Source organism: Hemicordylus capensis, chromosome 5, assembly GCF_027244095.1.
Source record: "Hemicordylus capensis ecotype Gifberg chromosome 5, rHemCap1.1.pri, whole genome shotgun sequence".
NCBI classification, from domain to species: domain Eukaryota; kingdom Metazoa; phylum Chordata; class Lepidosauria; order Squamata; family Cordylidae; genus Hemicordylus; species Hemicordylus capensis.
The window spans coordinates 68,198,512-68,224,752 of NC_069661.1; the positions used below are offsets into that span (position 1 = coordinate 68,198,512).

Below are 26,241 nucleotides of genomic sequence, written 5' to 3' on the forward strand. Positions count from 1 at the left end.
GGGAGATGTCAGAGCTCCAAAGCTGCATATAAAGATTCATGACTTCCCTTGCCTCTTGCAATAATTTGTTGAGCAGTCCTTTATTTCTCTCTCAGTAGCTCTGTTTTCGGAATATCATCAGTTGAGATAATAAATGAAGAACCACATTCTGAATAATGCCTGAGCATCAGCCTCTTTGAGGCTCTTTCACATGCTAATATGCCTACTATTGGAATTCCTTATCTTGTCATTACTTTAGTCCTGATGCAAATCAGTTTGGCTGAATTATTTTTGCCCAATTTAGTGGGTTTTTGGAGCAATTTCAGGGCAGGCCACGAGCTTTCCTGAACATTTTGACATGTTTCAGAGGGTGAGTATTCTTTGTTATGGGTAGTTAGTATCCTCTTGATTGGTATCCTCTTGATTTTACTGAAATTGACTTTGTGGGTGGTGGCAGCAGCCTGTAAAGCAACCATCCCCCATCTCCACCCCAGTCTGTGCAGGAAAAATGCCCTCTATGGCCGCTATGAGATGCCATTTTTTAAAAGAATACATGCAAAGACCGGGGGGGGGGGGGATGGCAACATGCAATAGTTCCCCCTGTAGACGAGCAATGTTTCCAGTAAATCAAGAGGAGGCAGCTATGATGTCATTTTCCATACAAACAACTTGCCTCTACGCTGAGATTTTTGAGAAATTTCATGCCCTCCACAAAGTTCAACAAACACCCGTTTCCCCTGTGGATGGCAAAACAGAAGGGGATGTTTGGGTCAGCAGTAGATTACACACACACACACACACACACACTTTTGCAGAACATTTTTTAATGAGTTAAAGACATCTGTTTGTTTTAGCTCAGGCATGTAAAACTACCTCAAGATATACATATCAGGCAATAAATAAATATAATAGATAAATAAAAAACAACATCAGTATAGCTATACACTGCTATCTTTCTGCTTTAGGAGAAATTAGGGAGAAGAGCTGGTCTTGCAGTAGTGAGCATGAATTGTGGGAACTACATGTGAGCACTGTCTGCCTTAGGGATTGGGGCTGTAACTCAGTGGCAGAGCATCTGCTTCCATGCAGAATGTCCCAGGTTCAATCCCTGGCATCTCCAGGAGGCTTTTCAGACAGCAGGCTTTACTGCAAGGCTTTATGGCAAGTTTGGGGTATAATGGATACTCTGATGCAAAAAGAAGATTTTTTTTTACCCCGGACATAAATCAGGATAGGTACCAATATGGAGAGGGGAAACCCAAATCGTGTGTGAAGTGCTCTCTGAAATATTGCATGAACTTGTGGATTTTTCAGGATTTTTCAAGATAGGGCTGAGAGAGATTCCTGTCTGCAAACTTGGAGAAGCCGCTGCCAGTCTGTGAAGCCAATACTGAGCTAGATGGACCAATGGTCTGACTCAGTATATGGCAGCTTCCTGTGTTCATACGTTCCTATGACTTCGAGGTACTTCTGGCTGATATGTAAAAGCACACGTCAGTCATGGTAAAGTTGCCATCTGAAAAAGCTCCAGGTAGGGCTGGGAAAGACTCTTGTTTTAAACCTTGGAAAAGTCACTGTCAGTCACTGTCGACAGTACTGAACTAAATGGTCTGACTCTATATAAGGCAGCTTCCTATGTTCCAAACCACCTGAGTGCTGGTAGAGAACAACACTCAGTTCTTTCTAACTGAATTAGAAGAGTGAAGGTACGCGTTAAATTTCCTTTACACAAGACAAAGGAAGGTCAAATAAAAGCTTCCCTTTCCCACTTTCCCACTCAGGTAATCCTTACATGTCTACTACTTGCCTAATCCTGATGTGCCCGAGGATTGGGACAAGAATCTGTGTGAGTCAGTAAATGAAACCCTAACATGCAAAGAAGCTTTGCTGATTTGACATCAGCAAATAGTGACTGTTCCAAGGGATTCAGTCCCTAGAATAATAGAATTGGCTTTCAAACTCCTTTTTAAGAACAAGGGCACTGCCAGATGGAGGCCTTGGGCATCAGGCATGCTGATTCAGAGCTTCTGACACCGGCAAGTCACTTGCAGGCCTTGCCGATCCGGTGTTGTAGTAGCAGAGATGGTATTAAATGACGAGGACATTTCCATTTCTATCCGTGTAGCAGAAAAGGAAACCAAGGCCTGTGAAGAAGAAAATGTTGTCTTGCTATCAAGTAAATCTTGTGCATTTTTATGACAAAGAAATTCTGAATGAAGCGCAGTGGATTCTTTAGGGAAGCTGGATGCCCGTGTTTCTGTGCATTTCTGGCTCTTGTAGTAGTGGTATCTTCAAGCTATGAATTAAAATGGCATTACAACCCCAAGAGCTTGCTTTGGATGCTCATGTTGCCAAGCTCAATCCATATCGGAGGCACAGAAACATGAGTTGTTTTTTGAAAGGGAGGAAAAAAGCCTTGCTTTTTGAAAACCTCACCCTGGTGCTTTTCTTTACTATGTTTTATTTTATGCTCTATTCGTAGAGAATGGAAAATTCAAGCTGTTAAACCTTTTGGTACATAAATGTTGTTCATGTCTCCAGTAGCATTCTTTAAATTCTGTCAAAAGTACTTTTTTCTCTAACTCTCCATGCGAGATATACTTAAAGATACCACAAGTGAATCCTTCTTCTACAAAGTTTTGTTAAATTCAGCTTGCTTATTGGGCCATCTAAAGGTCAAAACTATATGTGATGTTAAACACATCATTTGCGCTTTCATTTTTAAAAGAAGTTTAAATCATGGCCATGGGGGGACCAGTTTGGATAAGGAAAGGTAAAGTTAAAGGTAAAGTTGTGCTGTCGAGTCGGTGCCAACTCCTGGTGACCCCAGAGCCATGTGGTTTTCTTTGGTTGAATACAAAAGGGCTTTACCATTGCCATCTCCTGCACAGTATGAGATGATGCCTTTCATCATCTTCCTGTATCACTGCTCCTGATTTAGGTGTTTCTCATAGTCTGGGAAACATACCAGCAGAGATTTGAACCAGCAACCTCTTGCTTCCTAGGCAAGTTACTTCCTTGCTGTGCCATTAGGTGGCACACCCTTTTTCCTCACACCATGATCCCAATGAAAATCCCCAACCTGTTACTTGGCTTGGGAGAGAACCTTCTCCCTCAGGGTGAATAGGGGCATTTTCACCAGGATTGGGCATAAAGGGATGCATAGGAAGCAGCATTATACTGAGTCCTTCTATTGGTCCTTTTATTATTGGTCCTCCTAGTTCTGCATTGCCTACAGCAGCTAGCAGTGGGTCTCTAGGCTGTCATGCAGGGCTCTTTCCCAGCCCTGGAGATGCCAGGGACTGAACGTGGTACTCTTAAAAGCGTCCTCCTTTCTCAATTAAGCTATGAGAATTCCTACTCTCTTGTCACCCATATGAATGATGAAACTGTTAGACCATTAGTTGATCTAGCTCAGTACTGTCTACATGGTGTGGCAGTGACTCCCTGGTTTCAAACAGGTATCTTTTCTAAACGTATCTGGTGTTTTCAAGGATTGAACCTGGGAGCTTCTGCATATAAAGCATGTGCTCTTATCACTGAGTTATGGCCTCATCTGATAAATTAAATAGCCCCCTCCATGCTCTTGATACTGATCGGGGGTGGGGGCTTTGCTACCATTTTAATTACAGCAAGAATAAAAATGGAGAACAAAGGCACGAGTTACTGTTGCCAGGTCCTGCTGGTAGAGATCCATTTGTGGACAACTACTCTGTATACCAATTTAGTTATTGCAGGAGCAGTTTCGGACATTCGCCAGTTTTCCAATTAGGAAAACCCCTTTAACTACCATCTAACTAAACTGGTATACAATACTGTACAGTACTGTACCTGCACCCCCCCCACACACACACACCAAGTCCTACTATGCTGCCTCATCGTGGTGGTGGTGGTGGGTGTTCCTGAGAGGGATGCGCGAAGTAGGCCAAGAGGTATACTCCCAGTAGGGTCACCTAAAGCACGAAGGTCGTCTTAGCTGCCCAGCTAAAGCAAGCAGGCACCTATATTGGGCAGCAACTAGATAGGAAAGTGCTGGAGGTGGATGATCACTTCAGCGACAACGACAAAGGCATCATTTCATACTGCACAGGAGAAGGCAGTGGTAAACCACTCCTGTAATTGACTAAGGAAACCACATGGATAGGCAAAATGGAATGATTGTCGATGTAGTGCCAGATAATGGGCCCCTCAGGTCAGATGGTACTCAACATGCTACTGAGGAAGAGCTGAGGATCTCTCAGAGTACCGATGGTGTTTATGACGCGGTTTGACTAAAGCCTTTTGGACACCTTTTGGATGTCTAGCAGCTAATGTAGCCGTGCAGGAAAAGAAAATTTAAAGCTGCAAAGACAGAATTACAATGGGAATGTGGAATGTAAGAAGCATGAATATGGGGAAGCTCGACAGAGTGAAAGATGAAATGAATCGACAACAGATTAACATCTTGGGCATCAGTGAATTAAAATGGATTAGAAGGGGACACTTTCAGTCAAAAAACCATACTGTTTACTACTCAGGACATGAAAACCAAAGGAGGAACGGTGTTGCTTTCATAGTCAGGAAGGATATAGCAATGACAGTACTTGGATACAATGCGGTCAGTGACGGACTAATATCAATTAGATTTTGTGGACAACCCTTTAACATGACAGTTCTTCAAGTGTATGTCCCAATTACTGATGCAGAAGGTTTTATGCTCAAGTACAGTCTGAAATTGACAGAACATGCAAGCAAGATGTGATGCTGGTGGTTGGAGATTGGAATGCCAAAACTAGAAAAGGTAAGGAAAACACAGTCGGCCTATAAAGAACCAAAGCGGCACCTATACTCATGGACATTACCAGATGGAGTACACAGAAATCAAATCGATTACATTATTGGTGCAGCGAGGTGGAAGAGCTCAGTTATAACATGTCATGGCTCAGACTTCTGACTCAGAAGAGTCAGAACAGGAACAGGAAGATTCGCCTGCTAGTGAGGGCTCAGAGGCACAGCAACAGGATTTGGCAGGGAGACCAGACTCTGGAGCTGAGGATTCGGAACAGCTGCCAGACATTATTTCTGATGAGGAGGAGGCTGGGATTTCACCTGTCTTGAGAAGACGTCTCAAGAGGAAAGCTCAGTGAGAGTCACACAGGCGCAGGAGATCACAAGAGAGGAAGCAGAAGTGCTGACTCAGGGAAGCCTGATTGGTTGCTGGTTCTCTTGAGCCATATATATTTAGCAGTCTATCAATTGCTCAGATGCTGTTAGCAACTTTCGCTGACCACAGACCGTGTGCTATTTTGAATTCCCAACTTTCTGAGTTCCAGTTTGCCCTTGTTTGTGCTTTCCTGCTTTGTTCTGTTAATTCCTTGTTCTGGTGTCCTTCGTTCTTTTTTCATTCCTTGCTCTGTGTTTTCTTTTCAGTTATTACTCAGTTATTGTTGTGGGGGGGTACCTAGTTCAGTTCAGAGGACTTAATTCATTTACTATTTTCTTTGTGAGCCTTTTATTTTCCTTCATGTAGCTTCGCTGCTACTTTCTGTTAACTCACAAGGGGAGTACTGAAGGGGGTTGTAAATCCTGTTGGGTTAGCCGAGCTAACAGATTTATGACATAACAGCAAAGACATCGCCGGGGGCCGATTGTGGAACCGATCAGGAACTGCTCATGTGCAAGCTCCAAGTCAAGCTAAAGCGGAAAATCAAAGCTATCCAGCTTCCACGATATGATCTTGAGAATGTACCCAACATTTTCAAGGAGAACATCAGCTTTGAAGTTCTGAACTTCATTGATAGGGAACCAGAGGAACTGTGGAATGAAATCAAAGAAGTTGTTAAGGCTGAATGTGAAAAGAGACTGCCAAAGACCAAGAAACAGAAGAAAGCAAAATGGATGTCAGAACAGATGGTGGAAACTGCCCAGAAGAGGAGAGAAGCCAAAGTCAAGAAAGATAAAGACCTCAGGAAGGAACTTAATAGGAAATTTCAGAAAGCTGTTAGAAGAAACAAGGAGCAATACTACAATGACATCTGTAAAGACCTTGAGGATGGATATAGACATGGAAAAACAAGGCAAGTTTTCCAAAAGATCTCTGAACTCAGAGGGAGGTTCCAACCTCAAATTGGTATGTTAAGAGATGCCAAAGGACAAATAGTAACTGATTCAGAGAAGATCAAACAGAGATGAAGGGAGTATACTGAAAATCTGTACAGCAGGGACATCAACATCCAAGATACTCTAGAAGATATTCCCTACTTGCAAGAACCTCTAATACGGGAAGATGACATTAGATCAGTACTCTGGTCATTAGCAAGTCGGAAGGCTACAGGAATTGATGGAATATGACAGGCAACATGAACAAAATATGACAGGCAACAGAAGAAGAATCAGTCAAGGCTCTAACCAAATTATGCCAGCAAATTCAGAGAAAAACACAGTGTCCAACAGATTGGAAGAGGTCAGTCTACATACCCATACCAAAGAAAGGAGACTTAACAGATTGCACAAACCATCACACAATATCCTTAATTTCACATGCTAGCAAAATAATGCTCAGAATCATCCAATGTAGATTAGAGCCCTATGTGGAAAGGGAAATGCCGGATGTTCAAGCTGGTTTCAGAAAAGGCCAAGGAACAAGAGACGTCATTGCTGATACATGCTGGATAACTGAGAAAGCCCAAGTAGACCAGAAAGACGTCAATATGTGCTTTATTGACTACAGAAAAGCCTTTGATTGCATTGACCATGTCAAGTTGTGGAATATCCTTAGGAAAATGGGCATCCTAGAACATCTCATTGTTCTCATGAGAAACCTGTACACAGGGCAGGAAGCCACAGTCCAGACAGAACATGGTGAAACAGACTGGTTGTAGATCAGCAAAGGCTGTATGCTTTCTCCTTTATTCCATTTATATGCTGAACATATACTGAGAGAAGCTGGAATGGAAGAAGATGAGCGTGGTTTTAAAGTTGGAGGAAGAAACCTCAATAAATAACCTGCGCTACACTGATCACACCATTTTGATAGCTGAGAATGCAGAAGATCTGCAAACTCTAGTAATGAAAGTCAAGGAGCACAGAGAAAAAATGGGACTACAATTAAATGTAAAGAAGACTAAACTAATGACAACAGGTGCAACAACGAGCCTCAGAATTGACAATGAAGACATTGAAGTGGTGGATAGCTTCTGCCTTTTAGTATTGACCATCAACAGTAAAGAATCCAGCAGTCAAGAAGTATGCTGCAGACTTGCACTTGGTAGGGTTGCAATGAAGGCCTTGGAAAGGATATTTAGCTGCTGTGATATGTCTACAACTACAAAGATTAGAATAGTTCAGACAGTGGTTTTCCCTGTGACAATCTATGGATGCAAAAGCTGGACTTTGAAGAAGCCAAAAAGAAAAAGCATTGATGCTTTTGAACTTTAGTGTTGGAGAAGACTTTTGAGGATACCATGGACATCCAGGAAAACAAACACATGGATCATAGAACAAATCAATCTAGAATTTTCACTCGAGGCACAAATGACCAGGCTCAAACTATCATACTTCGGACACATTATGTGAAGACCCAGCTCCCTTGAGAAGTCTATAATGCTGGGGAAAGTTGAAGGAAAGAGAAGAAGAGGACAACCAGCAGCAAGGTGGATGGACTCAATTATGACAGCAATGACTGCACCACTGAGAGACTTAAAAGTCCAAGTTGAAGACAGATCATCTTGGAGAAATGTCCTGGAGAAAATCTGTCTATGTGGTCTCTAAAAGTTGACACCAACTTGATAACACTCAATCAATCAATCAATCAATCAATCACTGTACCTGGAGCAACCCCTGTGCCAGCTGATATGTGGTGTGAAGGCTGCTCCAGAAGTGCAAAAATTCACATGCTGCTTCTCAGCTGGTGCACCAATTGGCTATTTAAACCTTAAACCTCTCCACATGTCAGCTGAAAAGTGCGCAGGCTGCTCCCAGTGGGGTGAGTTTAAAATTTAAATATCCACTCTTGCACTGAGCAGAGCAGTCTGCATGCTTCTCAGCTGATATGTGGTCTATTCTGGGAACCTAATCCCATTTGAGTTAGGTCCGGTTGTCAAATATTACAGTTTTAATATCCCATGATATTGGAGGGCTCTCTGTATAGATAATCTCAACACGGATGATCTATCCTTCTCTTGAAAGCCAGTGTTTTCATAGTGGCTCGGTTCACACAATCTTTTGAATCTAGGTTTAAAGTTGGTAACCAACGTTAGTGTGTGTGAATCCACACCTGTTGGCTTGTGTCCAAAGATGAATATCAGACTCCTACCTTGGCATTCGTCCACACAATCATGCTAAGGTCAGTTATTGACTTTAAACCTAGATTCAAACAATTGTGTGAAACAGGCCACTGACAGACATTTCAAACTGTATGTTCACTGCAGCAATTTCATGAAAAATACAGCTGTGTTTAATGCAATTGTATGTTGTATTTTTTGCGTGTTTGGATTTTCTTTTAATCTGACAGCATATATTTCTCTGACAACATATCAGCATATATATGCTGATATGCATACCAGCTCTTCTGGTGACTCCACAGGGACAGGCCTTCTCTTCTGGTACCCCAAGACTCTGGAACGCACTCCCTGGTGAAATAAGAGCCTCCCCATCTCTGACAACTTTTTAAAAGTCCCTAAAGACACACCTTTTTCACCCAAACTTTTAAACTAGACTTGTGGCTGTAAATCATTTAAAGGTTTTAATGTCTATTTTAATTCTTTTTATGTTGTAAACTGCCCAGAGACAGAAGTTTGGGGCCAGGTACAAATATAACAAACAAAGAAACAAACAAATAAATTGAGTGTAGTGCGCAGTATGAAATCAATGCACATGCACAGAGCTTGAAATGAAACATGGCCGAGTTAGAGCTGTAACTCTCACAATGTATTTTATGCTAGGATACAAATTCCAGGTTTTTGTTCTTTTTTAAACCAGTGTCTCATGTCAGTGTTAAGGATATATAAGAATCTGTATGTGTTATACACAACAGAACTCTCGCCAGCATAATCACAATCGAAATTCCTGTTCCTTTATTGATGCTCACTTTTTAATGGAAATGTGCCCTGATATAATCATTTCATGGGTTACTTTGTACTAAGACTGATCCAAAATGCCCCCTCATTTTCTCCACCACATTTTCAAAAGCAATTCTGACTTTTTTGGGGGAGGGGGTTGCGGAGTGGGGGCATAGCCCTATTCTGCAGCTCTCATATCTTTAAAGGATGGGCCATGAAGCAATATTTCCTCCCTGGATATGAATATGTGACAAAGTTCATAAGGCTCTCAATTTATTCAGGCTTCCAGACCATCAGGGACTTAAAGGGGATCATCAGCATTTTGAACTGAACATGGAAGCTAATAGAACACAGTGCAACCAAACTAGGGTATTATTACTGAAACTTATAACAGCTAGTCCAACCCAGAAAAGACATATCCATATTCAAGGGTTTTTCCCTCAGTTTGGCTAGACTATTTGATTTCAGAGTGAGAATCTCACTGGTGCATGAAATAATGTACTTCTGTCAAGAAAGCAGAAACATGTTGAATATTTTCAGTTCAGCGAACCCATATAATATCTAAAATATGTGGACACCTGAGCCTTTGATTTCAACGGTGCAAGTTTACCATGTGCCAGCACTGCACAGGCAGGACGGAGGAGGTAGCATATGAAATTGACTACATGTAGAGAAGCATATTGCTGCTTGTAGTAACTCCACCTCTCTTGCTGCTTTATATCACTGGTATAGTTCTCTAAAGAAATTGGAGGACAGCATTCTCTCTTCCTTTCATCCTGATTATCTCCATTTTACCTTTCATATTTATCTGTGTGGTGCTAGCACTGTATAGTTATGATGGAACAAACCACTTTGCACAGTGCACCACATTCCCTTAAAGAACCTGAAGGCTTCTATGCAACATAGACAAAATTGGGTGTTTACATCTGCAACAGGGGTGTAGCTAGGGGAGAGGGAGGCTGTGGTTGCCCTTCTCCCCAGTGGCCCCCAGAATGAGGGAGATAATCAAGAAAATAGGGAGGAGTGGGACCCGTTTGACGTCGAGCCGATTTGCACACCCCTACTGTTCTCTTGTTGGACCAGAAGTGACAGGAAGTACTCCGCGTGTTTGCGCACACTGCACTCGTGCGCACACACCCCGACATGTGCACACCTTCCCTTCTGCCTTCAAACCGGCCCCCACCTGTTCCGTGCACATCCTTATCTTCAAACAGGGATTCTCCCACAATGTAAGCTGTTCATGCTGGAAAGGAGCAAAACCATGTTTAGAACCCAAAGTTCTCCATATATGCCTTGCAGCTTTACACACTGGTAATGACCTAAATCCACCAACAAATGATGAACTGAGCACCTGCCAAGATTTCAGTGGGGTCAAATAATAACTTTCAAGCTGCTTTTGAAGTATGACTGAAACCTGAGACTCATTGTTCCACCCTAAGATTGGAGATAGAATAAATGCCCACTGATAAACCTGAAAATGACGAAAATTTAATCTGCTTTCTTCAATAGGTAGTTGAAGTTTACGAAATGAAAATCTGGGCGGATGTCCTTGACATAAGAATTCACTGACAAATATATAAACTTGATTAAAATATGATGAAAGTCTAAGAATGGGAAGACCTCTTAAAATATATATGACCCCTGGTGCTAGATTCATCTTAACCACATTTATTTTGCCCCAGATACTCAACAGAATCGTAGCCTACCAATCTAAGTAATTTTTCATTGGAACCAAAAAATTGTAACATTTTAAATTAATTGAGAGAGTTTCCTAGAAATTACTATTCCTACTTGGACAAAAGACTCTGGACACCACCTAAAACCCCAAACCCTACACTCATCAGGAAAACCTGTAGAACCTAAAGGCATCAAATCCAATTTGCCTCAATTCATGGAGTAACCAGATAAATTACACCCCCCCCCTTTAGCATTCTCAATGAAAAATAGCAAAAATGAAGTGAAAAATGAAACCAAGTCAAGGGGACTTCACATGTTATTAACATTTGTAGGTCTTCATTTGGCTTCATTTTTCACTTTCTTTATTGCTGTCTTTCATTGAGAGAGCTAAAAAACAACAACCCACCCCTTCTGTCAATGCCTCACAAAAGTAATCGGACTAGGTGATCCCCACATCATAAACTTCTAGACTCACCTGCTGCCATTGCCTTTTTGCCATCCTTTGTCCATTTCTTTGTCTCCCTTCCACTTCTTGCCTTTCGCTGGAGGCCTTTGATTCTCTCCCTTCCTGTTTCTAGTATCTAGAATGCGACAACAGCAGTGCCTTCTGCCAGGAAACATAGTTTTCCAGGGCTCTTGTGTCCAGGCCTGTAACCAGCCTAAAAAAATTTTTTTTGGGGGGGGTGGATTGCAGAAGTCAGGGGAGGCAGGTTATAAAATGTTCTGTAAAAACAGTCAGTGAGGCTGGGGAGGAAAGATAATTTTTCGGTGTGGCAGGTACACACCACGCCACCAGCTGGGTGCAGGCCTGCTTGCATCTATAGTACCTAACTATATTTCCCAGGATTTCTTGTAACTAGGAGACAACTTTTAGGCAAAGTGGTGGAAGGTGCCTAAAGAACAGGAAGTTTCCAAGACAGCAGGCTTTACCATGGGTTTTTTGCGACGCTTTACTGTGAGTTTGAAGTTGCCTCCAAAAACCGATGCAAAAAGTGGATTTTTTAACCACGGATATAAATCAGGCTATACTCTAAAGCTTGATGAAAAACCTGAATTGTGTGTGAAGTGCTCCCTGATAGCTCGCAGGGACTTTGGGGTAAATTTGGCTAATACAAGAAGGCACACCTCCATTCCAGAAGAGATGCGAACTAAAAGCTGGGTGTGAAAAACTTCCCGAAGTGGAGAAAAACACCTTGCTGCTGCTGCTTTCTCCAAAAATGCTTTTACACTGGACTTCTGGAAGTCCAGGGTCTCCATACCCCCTGGAGGCCCCCAAATCCTCTTTCATCTGTTCCGGATAGTGTGGTTGCCGCACTGTGCTGCCAGCCTGCACAGCGCCAGGCAGCTGAGCATGACTGTGACTTGCGCCGTGTGGCCAAGCATAATCTCTGCTTTAGAGAGGGGAGTGGGGAAAGAAAAATGTGGGATGGGAATATAAGTTGTGTGTTGACATGTTTCTGCTGGTGCACATTTGCATAAACATACCTGTTTTATATTCTTACATTCTTATTAGTGTTTGCTGTTTGTGCCCTCAAGAACCCATGTGTTAAAAATACTGCTTGTGTCACGATACGTCTCTGTGTGTAGGTGAATGATGCTTAACTTGCAGGTGGGGGGGGGCAGGCCTTTAGGTCCAGGCTCCAAAATGATCTAGGTAAATCTGGAAAGTGGCAGTGGGGGGGGGCACAAACCTCAATATGAAGTAAATTGAGCCCAGGCACAAATCTTAAAGAGCTGGGATCGCCTCGTATTGGGGGTGAGACTTTCCCACCTGGAGTTATGTGCTTGAACTCTCCCCCCACCCCCATCACTTCTAAAACTATGCATGTCATTCAATAGGCTTAGGGACTGATGAAATATTGTATCATGAGCTTAAATAAATCTAGATTGCATTTTTGAAAAACAAAGGAGTTGTGGAGGATTCATTGTGGCACCCTATATTCATAATCAAATGCTGAGGCTTTATATAAGTTTATCCTTTAGGCCATTCTGCGATTATGCATTACCCTTCATCAGTCTCTTGCTATTATTCTCTGAGGAGGATAATTGTAATTCCCTTTTGCCCTTGACCGAATGACCAAGCCATTACACTCTTCCTGCTTCTGTGGCTTTGGAAACTTGTAAGTAGATTTCTCTTTCTCCAGTGCGATCCACAGTATCTATAATAGTGTGACTGTGTATTAAACAGAATGAAGATTAATACAAATAGTAGAACATGGCACGACTCGTATACGATGCAAAGGCAGCAAAATTAGTCAATCTGGAAAAATAAACTTCTAGTCTGGCCCTCATAAATGATTAATGGTGAACATGATCCAGCCAAGTTAAGTACTTTTAGTATGTCCCATTTTATTTCCGTGGAGAGATGTATGTATGCGTCTAATGCTTCCACTGAAATCAGATCAGCCACGGATGGAAGAAGTTCTGTCACTCAGTGGGAAAGGGTTTATTTTTTCTGATCTCCTCCTTCCTCTGAAAGCCCTATACCTCCCCAAAATCTGCTTCTGAGGGTTTGGAGTAAGAGCCTTTAGAATTGAAATGTTAAATATCATGGAAAACCTATGATAAAGCTTAGAAGTACTGCTTACACACCAAATTAATATCTAGCTGTTGTACTGGTTACGACACATGATTATGATATTGATATACAGGAGGACCTCTGTATTCGTAGGGGTTCCATTCTAGGCTACAACTGCGAATATGGAAACCACAAATATGGAGTCATTGGGTCAATGTGGAATTGGCCATTAGGTTCCCAGTTGCTGGAAAATTTTGATAAAACATCAATTTGGGGTGGGGGAAACTGCCTTTCATCTAGTTGCTGCCCCTGAGTCATGCTGTGCCACCAAATGCCACCAAATCAGCCAGAAATCACTGTTTTCAACTTTTTAAAAAATGGAGCCATTTTGAGGCTCCAAAACACAAAATGGGGGTCAGAAATGACCTTTACTGTCATTTCAGTCCACCCCTGACCCATTGATACATGAGACTGATACATTCAAACACACACACACACACACACACACACACACACACACACACACACACACACACACGTTTTTTCTATGTATGCCAGTGTCAGGTGTTTATTACCCAACCATGGATACGTGAATCCGCAGATGCTGGATCCATGGATATCGAGGTCCTCCTGTATGCTGCTTTTGTATGTGATGTGAGGGTACAAGAAAACTGATGCAGGTTAGGGTATCTAAACCAATCCATTAAATAGCTGAAATGTGTAAAGACTGGTTTAATGAGCATAGCTGGATTCAGGTCTCGATATGCGCATTAAACCAGTCTTTTCACATCTGGTGTTAACAACTATTTTCCAGTTACTGTCAACTTTGGAAAAACATAATATCCTTTTCTCAAAACTTGTTATGACTCACCTTACGAAGAGCTTTCTTTTGAACTTGGTTGTAATTACAGCCTAGTAGAAATACACTTCAAGCTTCCCACTTCAAAGAACATTCTTTAAGGGTCCTACATCAAAATGAAGCTTTGTCTTCAAGTTGAGTACATCAGGGATTCTCAGTCTTTGAAATACAAAGCTTTAACTGCATGAGCCTCATCAAGCAAAATGAAGGGTGAATTCACATATACATCATCATCACTCAATGACTACAACATCAAGGCTCTACTCAGACCTCCCCCTTCCCCTCCCAGTGTTCACCAAACATGTGAAGAGAAAGTGAGATAATAGTCAACAGTACTACTCCTTTACCTTCATGCATTGGGCTGAGGGTCTGAAAGAGAAGTATGTGTGCAAACATCTGTATTGTATAGGCTGGTAATGCAGTTGGGATCCCTTATCACATGGAAAGCCTGGATGTGCAGTAGTATGTGAGTAGGTTCATCTTTAAGACCTTTTTCATGAGTAGAGATCAAGGGGCGGGACCAGCTGCTACAATCCCTTTCCAAGTGGAAATGGGAACTCCTCTTCAGGTGGATTTCTTGCATGTATGAAACTGCTATCGCTGATCAAAAACAACAGGCACAGCTTTCAATAAACTCATCTTACCTCGCACAAAACAACTTTCAGTGGAAGTGCAGATTTTCAGAAGAATGTCACCATTTCATAAGCCACCAGACCAGCATGGGAGCAGGTGGTGGCTATCCTGGCCTCTTCTGTAATGTTTGTAAGAAACAATCATGTGATCAGGATGACTGCTGTAGCTGTTGCCCCCCCCCCCCACACACACACACTATATCTGATCCATGTGATGGCTCAGGGCCTGCTACAAGGTTTGTGGGACTCGACATGAGATCTGAAGAGTGCCTTTTCCATTCTAATGGGTATGCTTACAACCACTACTGCTTCTCCTTCACTGGCATCCACTTGTCCACCTGCTAGGAACACTTCATTAAGTTCTTTGAAAAAGCAAATGAGCCACTTGATACTCTATGTATCTCTTCAGAAGGGAGTGGAGCAGCTGGCATGATCATGCACACAAAATGGTGGTATTGCTGGAACAAGTGGAGGAATTTCTCTTCCTTGCTGTAGCTCTGAGGTGCCATCGTATTTATGTATGTGTGAATCAACTGTAAGTAAAATGCTTGACTTGACTTACTCACTTTCACTCCAGTCTTGGAAGCTGGCATATCAAAGGAAAGAGGAGCAGGCAGTATATTTTAAGAGTACTGATCTCACATACTTCAGCCTTGCAACCCACTTACGTCTCATGCTGGTGGCATCTAATAATTCAGCTGCTTGGGCCAAGCTGCATATGACAAACTGCTTAAGAGTAGCCCCCATACAGTTTGGCTATATTTTAGCTATGCTGAACAGACTAGTTAGTGTGGTCGGCACACATGCATGCAGCCTGTGTGGGAAGTTGCTTGAAATAATGGGCATATTAATAAGTGGCAACACATTTGAAAAGCTACAAGCACATCCAAAAACTGGCCAGTTTTTCAATACTAAATAGATCATGGGAACATAGGAATCTGCCATATACCGTGTCAGACCATTGGTCCATCTAGCTCAGTATTGTCTGCACAGACTGGCAGCGGCTTTTCCAAGGTTGCAAGCAGGAATCTCTCTCAGCCCATCCTGGAGATGCCAGGGAGAGAACTTGGAACCTTCATTTTCCCTGGCTCAGTTTTAATTAAAAGTGGGACCTGAGCATTTCCCTATGGTACAATGTGAGCTTTACACCTGTATTTGTGTCTCATACATCTTTCTATCTGGAAGATTTGCAAATTCCCCTTCGCACAGTATCTGGAAATGTTAAAAGCAGAAACAAATATTATTTGTTTGCATTTCTGCATATACAAATTATCTCTGAGAATCCTGTTAATTGGTTTAGTCAAGAGAGGTGCAACCATTAGACTGGTAATCAAGTAAACTGATTTGTAATCTCCCCACCTCCACCTGCCAGCGTGTATTTCTTAGGAAGGTTTGCTAGATATGAGGTTACAAAGAATCCCATAACATGTACCTATGAATTTTCTTGGAGCTGGGAGGAATAATATGAGTCAACAGTGATCAAAATGCTGGGACACAGTAAACATGGGAATGAGACTGTCTGCCTATGCAGCATTATTTTGAGGATGAATATGATGGGCAAATGATAATAGATTTGAATTTGATTATAGGGTGGGCTGTAAATTTATAAACATAATGGACATTCAGTCTTCTTAAAAATATTGTTTTAGTACTGTTGCTCATTCTATCTGACTGTAAAAGTAAAGTGTGCCATCATGTCGGTGTCGACTCCTGGTGGCTACAGAGCCCTGTGGTAGAAAACAGGTGGGGTTTACCACTGCCATATCCCGCTCAGAATGAGATTATGCCTTTCAGCATCTTCCTATATGGCTGCTGCCCAATATAGGTGTCTCCCATAGTCTGGGAAACATACCAACGGGGATTCGAACCGGCAACCTCTGGCTTGCTGGTCAAGTCATTACCTAAAATGAAATCTGAAATTCAAAAGGGGTAAGCAAACACTGGTCAAGTTACATTTTTACATGAAGGATGAATAACATTTCATGATGTGCTTTGCCTAAGGTAGTTAGCACATTCTTGCTTAAAAGTTGACTTTCATGCTTGTCATTTAAATTTGTCAAGGAGTGCTCTGCATACTTGAATTTACATAAACAAGGCCATAGATATCCTAATCTTGTGTAATAATGGCTACAGATTTGGAAGATGTGCCACATTAAACCTTTAGGTTTTACAGAGTTGCTTAATATAACCAACTGTTAGCTAAAAAACTTTTGGATCCTTTGGCTATTCTTTTGTACATCTTACCAAGTTGCTTATTAATGTGTGTGTGTGTGGGTGCATGCATGTGCGTGCATGCATGCGTGTTAAATATAACAATAGTTTTTAGGTTAATCTATCATATGAATGGGGAGGGAGAATAAATTAAAAGACAATTCAAATGATATTTGGGCATAACCTCTTTAAATGCCTGCCTGGAGTCGGTGATTGGCTGGATGAGGGATAACAAACTGAGACTGAGACTAAGATGGAGGTACTCATTGTCTGGGGTCGGAACTCAAGAGATGATTTTGATCTGCCTGTTCTGCATGGGGGCACACTTCCCCAGAAGGAACAGGTACAGAGTCTAGGGGTGTTTCTGGATCCGAGCTTCTCCCTGGTGTCCCAGGTTGAGGCGGTGGCCAGAAGTGCCTTCTATCAGCTTCGACTGATATGCCACCTGTGCCCATTTCTTGAGATGAATGACCTCAAAACAGTGGTACATCTGCTGGTAACCTCCAGACTGGATTACTGTAATGCGCTCTATGTGGGGCTGCCCTTGTACGTAGTCTGGAAACTACAGCTGGTCCAGAATGCGGCAGCCAGGCTAGTCTCTGGGTCATCTCAGACAGACCATATAACTCCTGTATTGAAGGAGCTACATTGGCTGCCGATATGTTTCCGGGCAAAATACAAGGTGCTAGTTATAACCTATAAAGCCCTAAACAGTTTGAGCCCTGGGTATTTAAGGGAACGCCTTCTTCTGCATGAACCCCACCGCCCACTGAGATCTGCTGGAGAGGTCCGTCTGCAGCTGCCACCAGCTTGTCTAGTGGCCACTCAGGGCCACTCAGGGCCTTCTCCACTGCTTTCCCGAGGTTTTGGAATGCGCTCCCTAGTGAAATAAGAGCCTCCCCATCTCTTTTTAAAAGTCTTTAAAAACACATTTCTTCACCCAGGCTTTTAATTAATGTTGTTTTAATGGTTTTAATGCTGTTTTAAAATATATATTTTAAAAATTTTAAATTGTTGTAATGTGTGTGTTCCCCTCCCCCTCCATTTTTGTTTTAACAAATGTTTTACTTTGTTTTTATTCTGTTGTAAACCGCCCAGAGACGTACGTTTTGGGCGATATAGAAACGTTTTAATAAATAAAAATAAATAAATAAAAATGATCCCCTTGACTGTAGCAGGACTGATGGGTTGACTGTATCAGAGACTAGTCCATAACTAGGACTAGTGGCTTCATACATACTGTACATGTTACCCACTTGCTTACTGCAGCATTCAGTAAAGTCTAGTAACATCTGGTACCTATGATGGCTACATGGAACCTGTAGATTCATAGATAGTATGCACTGAATATATTTTTTTCTGGAGCAGCAGTAAGGAGCCCTGGTTGTGGACTTCTTGGAAAAATTTGGTTGGTGACTGGGGAACAGAAATTCGACTAGAGGTTTTGACTGCTTACCATTTTTATTGTTCTTATTGTTTCACTTTTTCTGTGATGTTGCTCCTCTGTTAGGATTTTTAGCCTACTTTCTGAAGGGAAAAGGATTTGTGAGATGACCATGTCTATGTGCATTTTTGTGTCCTCTTCTAATAACATTTGCATTTATAGTCCAATACACACTCATATCACAGGAAAAGGTATCCTAAAGGACACCGATGGATTTTGTTTTTGGTGATCCACCATGTTTCAAGATGGCAGCCATTCAAAATATAGACAGCACCTCTTTATAACCCATGTGCTGATAGTAAGCTACAAACCAAATTGACTGCACATGGGAGGAGATAAGCTACACCATGCTAAAAGAAGTGGGAAGTATGTTCCATTAAAGTGTGCCGTTGAGTCAGTGTCGACTCCTGGCGCCCACAGAGCCCTGTGGTTTTCTTTGGTAGAATACAGGAGGGGTTTAGCATTGCCTCCTCCTGCACACTATGAGATGATGCCTTTCAGCATCTTCCTATATCACTGCTGCTTGATATAGGTGTTTCCCATAGTCTGGGAAGCATAGTCATATTTTCCCATAGTCTGGGAAGCATATCAGCAGGGATTCAAACCGGCAACCTCCGGCTTGGTAGTCAAGCCATTTCCCCGCTGCGCCATTAGATGGCTAGGTTACATTAATTCCATTTAAAATCACTTATCATTGTGACTGTTTTGATTGCATTTTTTTACTATGTGGCTGCTTCTATCTATTTACCAGATTTGTACACCACCCTCAACTTTAATCTCTGGGCGGTTAACAATAGTGCTTGTTTTTACTTTTACTTGAGGGTTGCTAGGTGCTTTCGGCCATTTTGGAAAAGATGGGGTAAATACTGAAACAAAGAAACAGGTTTTGTCCTGATCAAGCATGGTTCCTTTCCTATTTTTTGTGGTGTGCATGGGCCATTGCAGATCCAACACCACAAATAAAACATCCATATAACTTTACCTCACCTCACACACTATACAATGGAGTCAGTTCACACATTCAGCTGCATGTCTGTGACTCACATGTCACCAGCTTTGATAGAAGAAGAAGAAATAGGGCATCTAGGCTTGGTTCAGGAACCAAATCCCCATTTATAAGATTGCTTCCTGTGAGAAATTAGGCTCCAAGTTAAGGAATTTTGACGTAAGACATTTTCCAGGTACCGACTATGTTGTAAGTCTGAGAACTTTTGAACATTGCAACTAAATGCTATACAGGAAGTTTTCAGATTTAGAACACAGTTAGGATTTTGTTTAGGAACATAGGAAGCTGCTATATACTGAGTCAGACCATAGGTCCATCTAGCTTAGTATTGTCTACCAGACTGGCAGCGGCTTCTCCAAGGTTGCAGGCAGGAATCTCTCTCAGCTCTATCTTGAAGATGCCAGGGAGGGAACCTGGAACCTTCTGCTTTTCCCAGAGCATCTCCATCCCCTGAGGGGATTATCTTACACTGCTCACACATCAAGTCTCCCATTCATATGCAACCAGGGCAGACCCTGATTAGCTAAGGGGACAAGTCATGCTTGCTACCACAAGACCAGCTCCCCTTTCACTATTCCCAAATAGTGTTTGTAAATATTGTAATGTACACTTCTCTCCATTAAATGATCATGATCTCCTAAAACAGGAGACAAATCCCTCTGGTAGAGAGAGCCTTGTTTTGTAAAAATGCATCACTGATGTCATATATGAAGCAGTAGCTACTTTATGAGTTATGTCATTTTCATTCAGTTAAAAAACACCACACACAAAGCCTTTGGTACTTAAGAAGGGCTTTAGTTGATTATTTTCCATTAGCATTACAGGTGAATCAACTCAAATATCTTTCAAGCAGTGTAAACCTGCATTTCATCAACTTTAAGCTCTCTTCGCAATGTATTGATGCTTCCTTCAAGCCAGTCCTGGAAAACTTGGCATTACTCTGCCTAATATAATTTTAACCAGATGCAAGTATGTGGCCATCATCCATACTAGTGAAGGGACAGCCCAGTCCATTGGAATGAAGATCTCTTCCTACACCATAACTGAACATTAATGAAGGAATACACGTGGTTGAAAGTACTCTGGGAATGGCCTGAAATCCTTTCATAAACTAAAGATAGATTTTTCCTTTTCGTTTCTCTAATGGTGTGCAAACATCACATATCTGCAGATTCTTTTTTTAAAGAGAAACTTCTTCTCCTAGTTAGATCAAGAACCTTACACAGTCCATTTCTGGAAGACTGGAGCAACTATCCTGTCCTTTATTACAGTCATGAGCACATGGCAATGGAGACCATTCTGGGATGTGTGGAATCTGACGCTCCCCATTATGTCACTTTGGTTCAAAGTATGAAGAATCACTCTGTGTTTTCAGGGGTTGCCTCTCTTTCTTACAGCCCAGTAAGAAAATGGTGTTTTTCCTTCAAAAGACTATCACAAAACATTAAAAAAGACACCCCACAGCTCTATGCAGCCCTCTTTGAACTGGCATCCCTAAGCAGCACAAAGTACAATAGGCAGCAACCAAAAGAAGTTGGCCATGACTAAGTCCAGTTGAAATAATGACTAACTTGTCTCATTGACTTCAGCAATGCTTAGTTGTCATTACTAGTTAGTCTAGATGCTGCCCAAAGTATATAGAAAACAGATCTCATCTCATTTCCTCTCTCTCTTACTTTTTTCCAAATATCTTTTTATTATATTTCCAACAGGATAACAGAAATAGGAAAGTAACATAGAAAAAAACCTCATCTAACCTCTTGATAAGATATGTGAGAGAAATTTCTTGTGGATATTATTGCAAATAATAATGCCACAGACGTTTGTTTCCAATATGTTCTTAATTACTCTCTGTAGTGTCTCTATGAGAAAGGCTTCATTGAACTGATAAGATGCAGCTAACATAGCATCCATCCTTGGTAGGTGGGCAGAGTGGTCAGGATCTGCTCCTTGCCAAAGAAACTTTAACTAGCCCCTTACTACAATGAATGTTGTATCTGTGAATCTAATCTTCATGCAGAGGGTTAGGTTCTATTTCTTTGTTGTCTAGAAGCCTTTTGACAGGGTTCGAGTTATGATGCTCCACAACATAGCTGCCCAAGGTTGTGCCTCCTTTGTGCACAAGCCCTTGGACTATGAGAAAGAAAACAGTGCTGCTTATAGCTTAGGGGTTCCCAATCTTAGACTCTCAGATATTTTTGGACTGCAACTCCCATTATGCTAAGCCACAATGGCCGGAGGCTAGTATTTTGTTGCAGGTACATTGGCTTCAATGGACAAATGAAGATGTGTTGCTTATGACTACCCAAATAGCCATTTCTGTCCATTCTTTTGGATATTCACAAGAGCCCTTACCATGAAGTGAATGGTATGATCTGCATAGGCAGAAGGTCCGTATGTGCCCTGGAGCATAATTTCTACCAGGTTCAAGATCAGGGTAAGTAGGACAAATCCAAATGTGTTGAACTCTGCTGGAATTTGTCATTAGCTTCAGTGAGCAGACATGTAAAACAGTGTCAATTAAGTAACATGATTTACTGAAACAAAAAGGTTAAAGATTACCCTGCAAAATATGTACATGTTTAAAAAGAACTAATTATTTTATGTTATTATAAATAATACCACTTCTCAGCCACAAAAAGTTCTCAAATATGTTTACATAGCAACTAAAATGTACTAAAATGAAAAAGAAAATTGGTCCCCAAAGGGGTTCACAATCTAAGTATTAAATTCTGTCACTTTAAATCATATTAGTATACAGTACAGTGATGTTCTTTCATTTTTCCTTTCAAAGACTTCTTTTATTTTTAGATGACTTCCTCTCTTAATTGGGACAACCATTAAATCAAGATAATATTTTGTTCATCAGGTTGTCTTAATTAGGAGGATTTTTATAAATTAAATAGCTAGTAAATTTTATTGTGTTGGATTTGATTAGTTGATAACTGACTGATGTCTGTTATTTTTACTTCAGATTATGTGGTTTTGTATATGGTTCATGAATATGCATCACAGTAATTATACTCATTACTTCAGTGAATGTTAGAAATCAGACTGACATCACTGAATACTGAAATTTACTTTCCATCCCTGAGGCCATGATTCATGAAACTCACCAAGACACAATGGCTTTAATAGTACTATTTAGGCATAATGAGGCAATAGAATGTTCAACGATATCGGTTCAAATATTTTCTATAAACACATAAAGTAGAAACCAGACTGCCTGAAATCACACTAGCTCATTTCATTGCTCAGCTGGGTGGGTCTCTCACTTGGGAAACTTCTTCCAGCTTGGAGGAGTCATGAGGACGGACTATCCCAGTGCCTGACTCTGAAACTCTTTTGGTGGCAGTACATCTGAACCTCTGGCTCAGTTTCAGAGGATAGTTAAAAAGAGCGTTGGGTGAAAATCAGGGGCCTAGATATGGTTATGCTATAGACAAGGGGGAACGAATGCACCTGGGCCCCTAAGGAAAGGGAGCGGGGCTGCTGCTGGGTAGCAGCGTGCTCTTTACTTCCCCACACCTGCCTCTCCCAAGTAGAAGGTGGGAAGGCAGGAACCCATCTTCACTTTTTGTCCCATGCTAACATTGCTACACTTCTATTTTCTTAGCCTTTTGCAGGCTCAGTAAGCAATGTTGTAAGTGATGCTCCACAACATCCTTCTTGGAAATAGAAATTGGGGAAAGCCTATAGCTCAGTAGTGGAATTCAGAGTTGGTTTGTATGCATATGATCCCAGATTCAACACTTGATATCTCAGTATAAAACAGATTTTATATGTTCATGTGTTCAGAGTCCAAGGCATTTGAGGTGGACCACAAAAGTATTCTTCCTCATTGGATTCTTCCAGGAGGACCCCTTTTAAAACAGGCGTGAAAGTGGCAAGTATCTACAATACTTACATAAGAACAGCCCTATGGGATCAGGCCCAAGCCTATATAGTCCAGCATCCTGTTTCCTACTGTGCCCACCAGATGCCTCCGAGAAGGCCACAGGCAAAAGATGAAGGCATGCCCTCTCTTTTGCTGTTTCTCCCCGCAACAGGGATTTAGAGACAACTTGCCTATGAGGCTGGAGGTGACCTATAGCCATCAGACTAGTAGCCATTGATAGGCTTGTTCTCCATGAATTTGTCTATGCCCTTTTTAAAGCCATCCAAGCTCATCATGTCCTATGATGCAGAGAATTCCATAGATAAATTATGCACTGTGTAAAAAAATACTTCCTTTTGTTGGTCCTAAATTTCCTGGCCTTCGGTTTCATGGGATGACCCCTGCTTCTGGTGTTGTAGAGAGAACTAAAGATTAGAGATGTGCACAAACTGATTTTTTGGTTTCAATTGTGCCCAAAACAAATTACCCCTGATTTATTTATTTTGTCCAAATCTACCCCCACATCACCCCAGATTCAATTTGTATTTGCTTCAATTTGATTTTGATTTGGACTGATTTGGACCACTTAACAAGCTCCTAGATGCACCATATTTGGTGGTGGGTAGGTCCCCATGGGTGCCACCTACCACCCGATTTTCAAGGTGGTGGAACACTTGGTTGATTTTTGATGAATTTATTTAGTTTTTACTGATTTTGAACATTTCCACCATAGGAAACAATGGGGATTCAAAATTGCCATATCCTAACCCTAACACGGGCCCCCAGCTTTCATTTTTTTAAAAAAGCTAAGCTCTAGCCCTTGAAGAAGTGGAGTTATGGAACAAAATGTGCCATCGTTATTTTTCAAGTGTTTGGATTCTTTGGTGTATAACTTTTCCTCATAATGAATCCCTGTGAGGATTCATTGCACACCTTCATTTCTTCTGTTCATTTTGACTGTCACTGGACAGTACCAACTGTCAGCTGCCATGTACCAACTACACTCCACTCACCTACCTGAAAGGCAGTGGGGTACTCATTTTAACTTTTAGGAATATTGAAATGTTTAGATTCTTTGATGTCTAATAACTTTCCCTCATAATGAATCCCTATGAGGATCGATTATACGCCTTCATTTCTTCTGTTCATTTTGACTATAATTGGACAGGGTGAACTGTCAACTGCCATGTGTCAACTACACCCCTACACACACACACAGAGAGAGAGAGAGAGACACAGGTACTCAGCTTATTTTAAAGGTATTTTTGAAGTGTTTAGATTCTTTTGTGTCTTCATTACACACCTTCATTCTTTTCATTTTGACCCCACTGCTTTGCAGGTGTGTGTGTGGGGGATAAATGGCATTCCATGTTCCAACTACCCCACAAGCCACTGGGTACATCGTTTATATTTTAGGAATTTTTGAGGTGTTTAGACTCTTTGGTGTGTAATGAATCCTCATAGGGATTCATTATGAGGAAAGGTTATTAGACACCTAAGAGCCTAAACACTTGAAAAAAATCCTAGAACATAAACTAGAACATAAACATAAACAATGAGTAGTACCCCATTGCCTTGCTGGTGGGTGTAGTTGGCACATGGCAGTTGACAGTTGGCATTATCGAAAAGACAGTCAAAATGAATAGAAGAAATGAAGGTGTGTAATGAATCCTCATAGGGATTTGTTGAGGGAAAATTATTATACACCAAAGAATGCAAACACCTGAAAAATAGTGACCACACATTTTGTTCCATAACTCCACTTCTACAAGGGCAAAAGCATAGCTTTTTTTTTTTTTTTAATGAAAGCAGGGAATCTGGGGAAATTAATAGGAGGGATCTCAATCTTGAATCAATTCGAACAGAATCAGGCATGATTTGATTTGGAACCTAATCTAGCCAATGGACCACAGGGGTGATTTGTTTTGTCTCCAAATCACCTGAATCAGCTAGATACAGGTACAAATTGATTTGTACTCAAATCAGTTTGCACATCCCTACTAAAGATAACTTTCAGTTATTTTTAGGACCTTAGAGAAATAGCAAAATTAAGATGTACTGTGTACTGTACATGCAAAACTATCTGGGACATAGTTCTTCCATATTCAGTGCTTAGTGTAAACATTTCGGCAGGAAATGATGGACCTTGAGACACTCCAGTGATCCTTTTTGTCCATGCTTTTGGCAACATTATAAGCAAATTACACTTATAAAGATTCTAACTGCAATAGCTATAGCTAATTGTAACAAGGCTCATTAGAGTCTTATTGAGTGATGGTAGAGTTTCAATAATTTAGAAAATAAATGTTCAGAATGATGTAGGTTAAAGTCTAAAAAAAAGAATGCATTACTTCATCCACACTAAAATTTATCTCTGGGAAAATAGAATAAAAGTGTGACTATACAATTGGTATATGGAAATGCTAACCAATCTTTTTGAAAAGTGTGTCATAAGTCAATCATGTAACTATGAAAGAAAATTCAAGGTATACATCAACATGGCAGCCAGGACAAGAAATTAGTGTGTGTTGGGTGTGGATCAGTGGGCCAGATAGCCTTTGGGTTGCCTCTAAGAGACAGAGCCCTTTTGACATGAGTACCACACTCGTAGTTTTCATCTTTTGATTTTGCAGAGTTTATCAAATTCTAGATTGTTATTGTTGTATGGTTCATATTTTATGCAGCAGACAGTTGATAGTTTTGGAAACTACCATACAGTGCTCCTTAATCCACATTCTGTAAGGCTTTTGCAAGCTGAGAATTCTGCTTGCCAGCTGTTTCTTTCCTTCCTCTTTTACTTTCTTCTTTTTCTCATGTACTGTTGTTTTCTGTTTACTTTTAGTGTTCCTTTTTAGCATTTCTAACTTGGGATTTTGCAGTTTTCAAAATCTCTCATTTGCTATTCAGTTGGATCTCTTTTCTTGGCTGCTCTAATTCTGTCTCTGTTTTGATGCAATGTGCTTTCTTTTAATTTTGGCATATCCTAACAAAGACTTGATT

At 41.1% G+C, this 26,241-nt stretch overlaps 1 protein-coding gene and 1 long non-coding RNA gene across 11 annotated transcripts in view; one reads left to right on the forward strand and one right to left on the reverse strand.

Annotated features, from left to right (window-relative positions):
- Nucleotides 1-26,241, forward strand: part of GRIA2 (glutamate ionotropic receptor AMPA type subunit 2) — a 114,582-nt gene that overhangs the window by 23,861 nt on the left and 64,480 nt on the right. The gene's annotated exons all lie outside the window — the stretch shown is intronic.
- Nucleotides 902-14,848, reverse strand: LOC128327885 (uncharacterized). 3 transcript variants are annotated; one of them, XR_008308855.1, is made up of 5 exons: nt 14,084-14,848; nt 12,701-12,867; nt 11,170-11,275; nt 10,201-10,260; nt 902-2,123 (listed from the first exon to the last, which is right to left on the reverse strand). It is a non-coding gene; the product is annotated as an uncharacterized LOC128327885 (long non-coding RNA). The 3 variants fall into 3 exon arrangements; XR_008308856.1 differs by lacking the exon at nt 902-2,123 and having other exon boundaries at nt 8,791-10,260; nt 12,701-12,853; XR_008308854.1 differs by lacking the exon at nt 902-2,123 and having other exon boundaries at nt 8,791-10,260.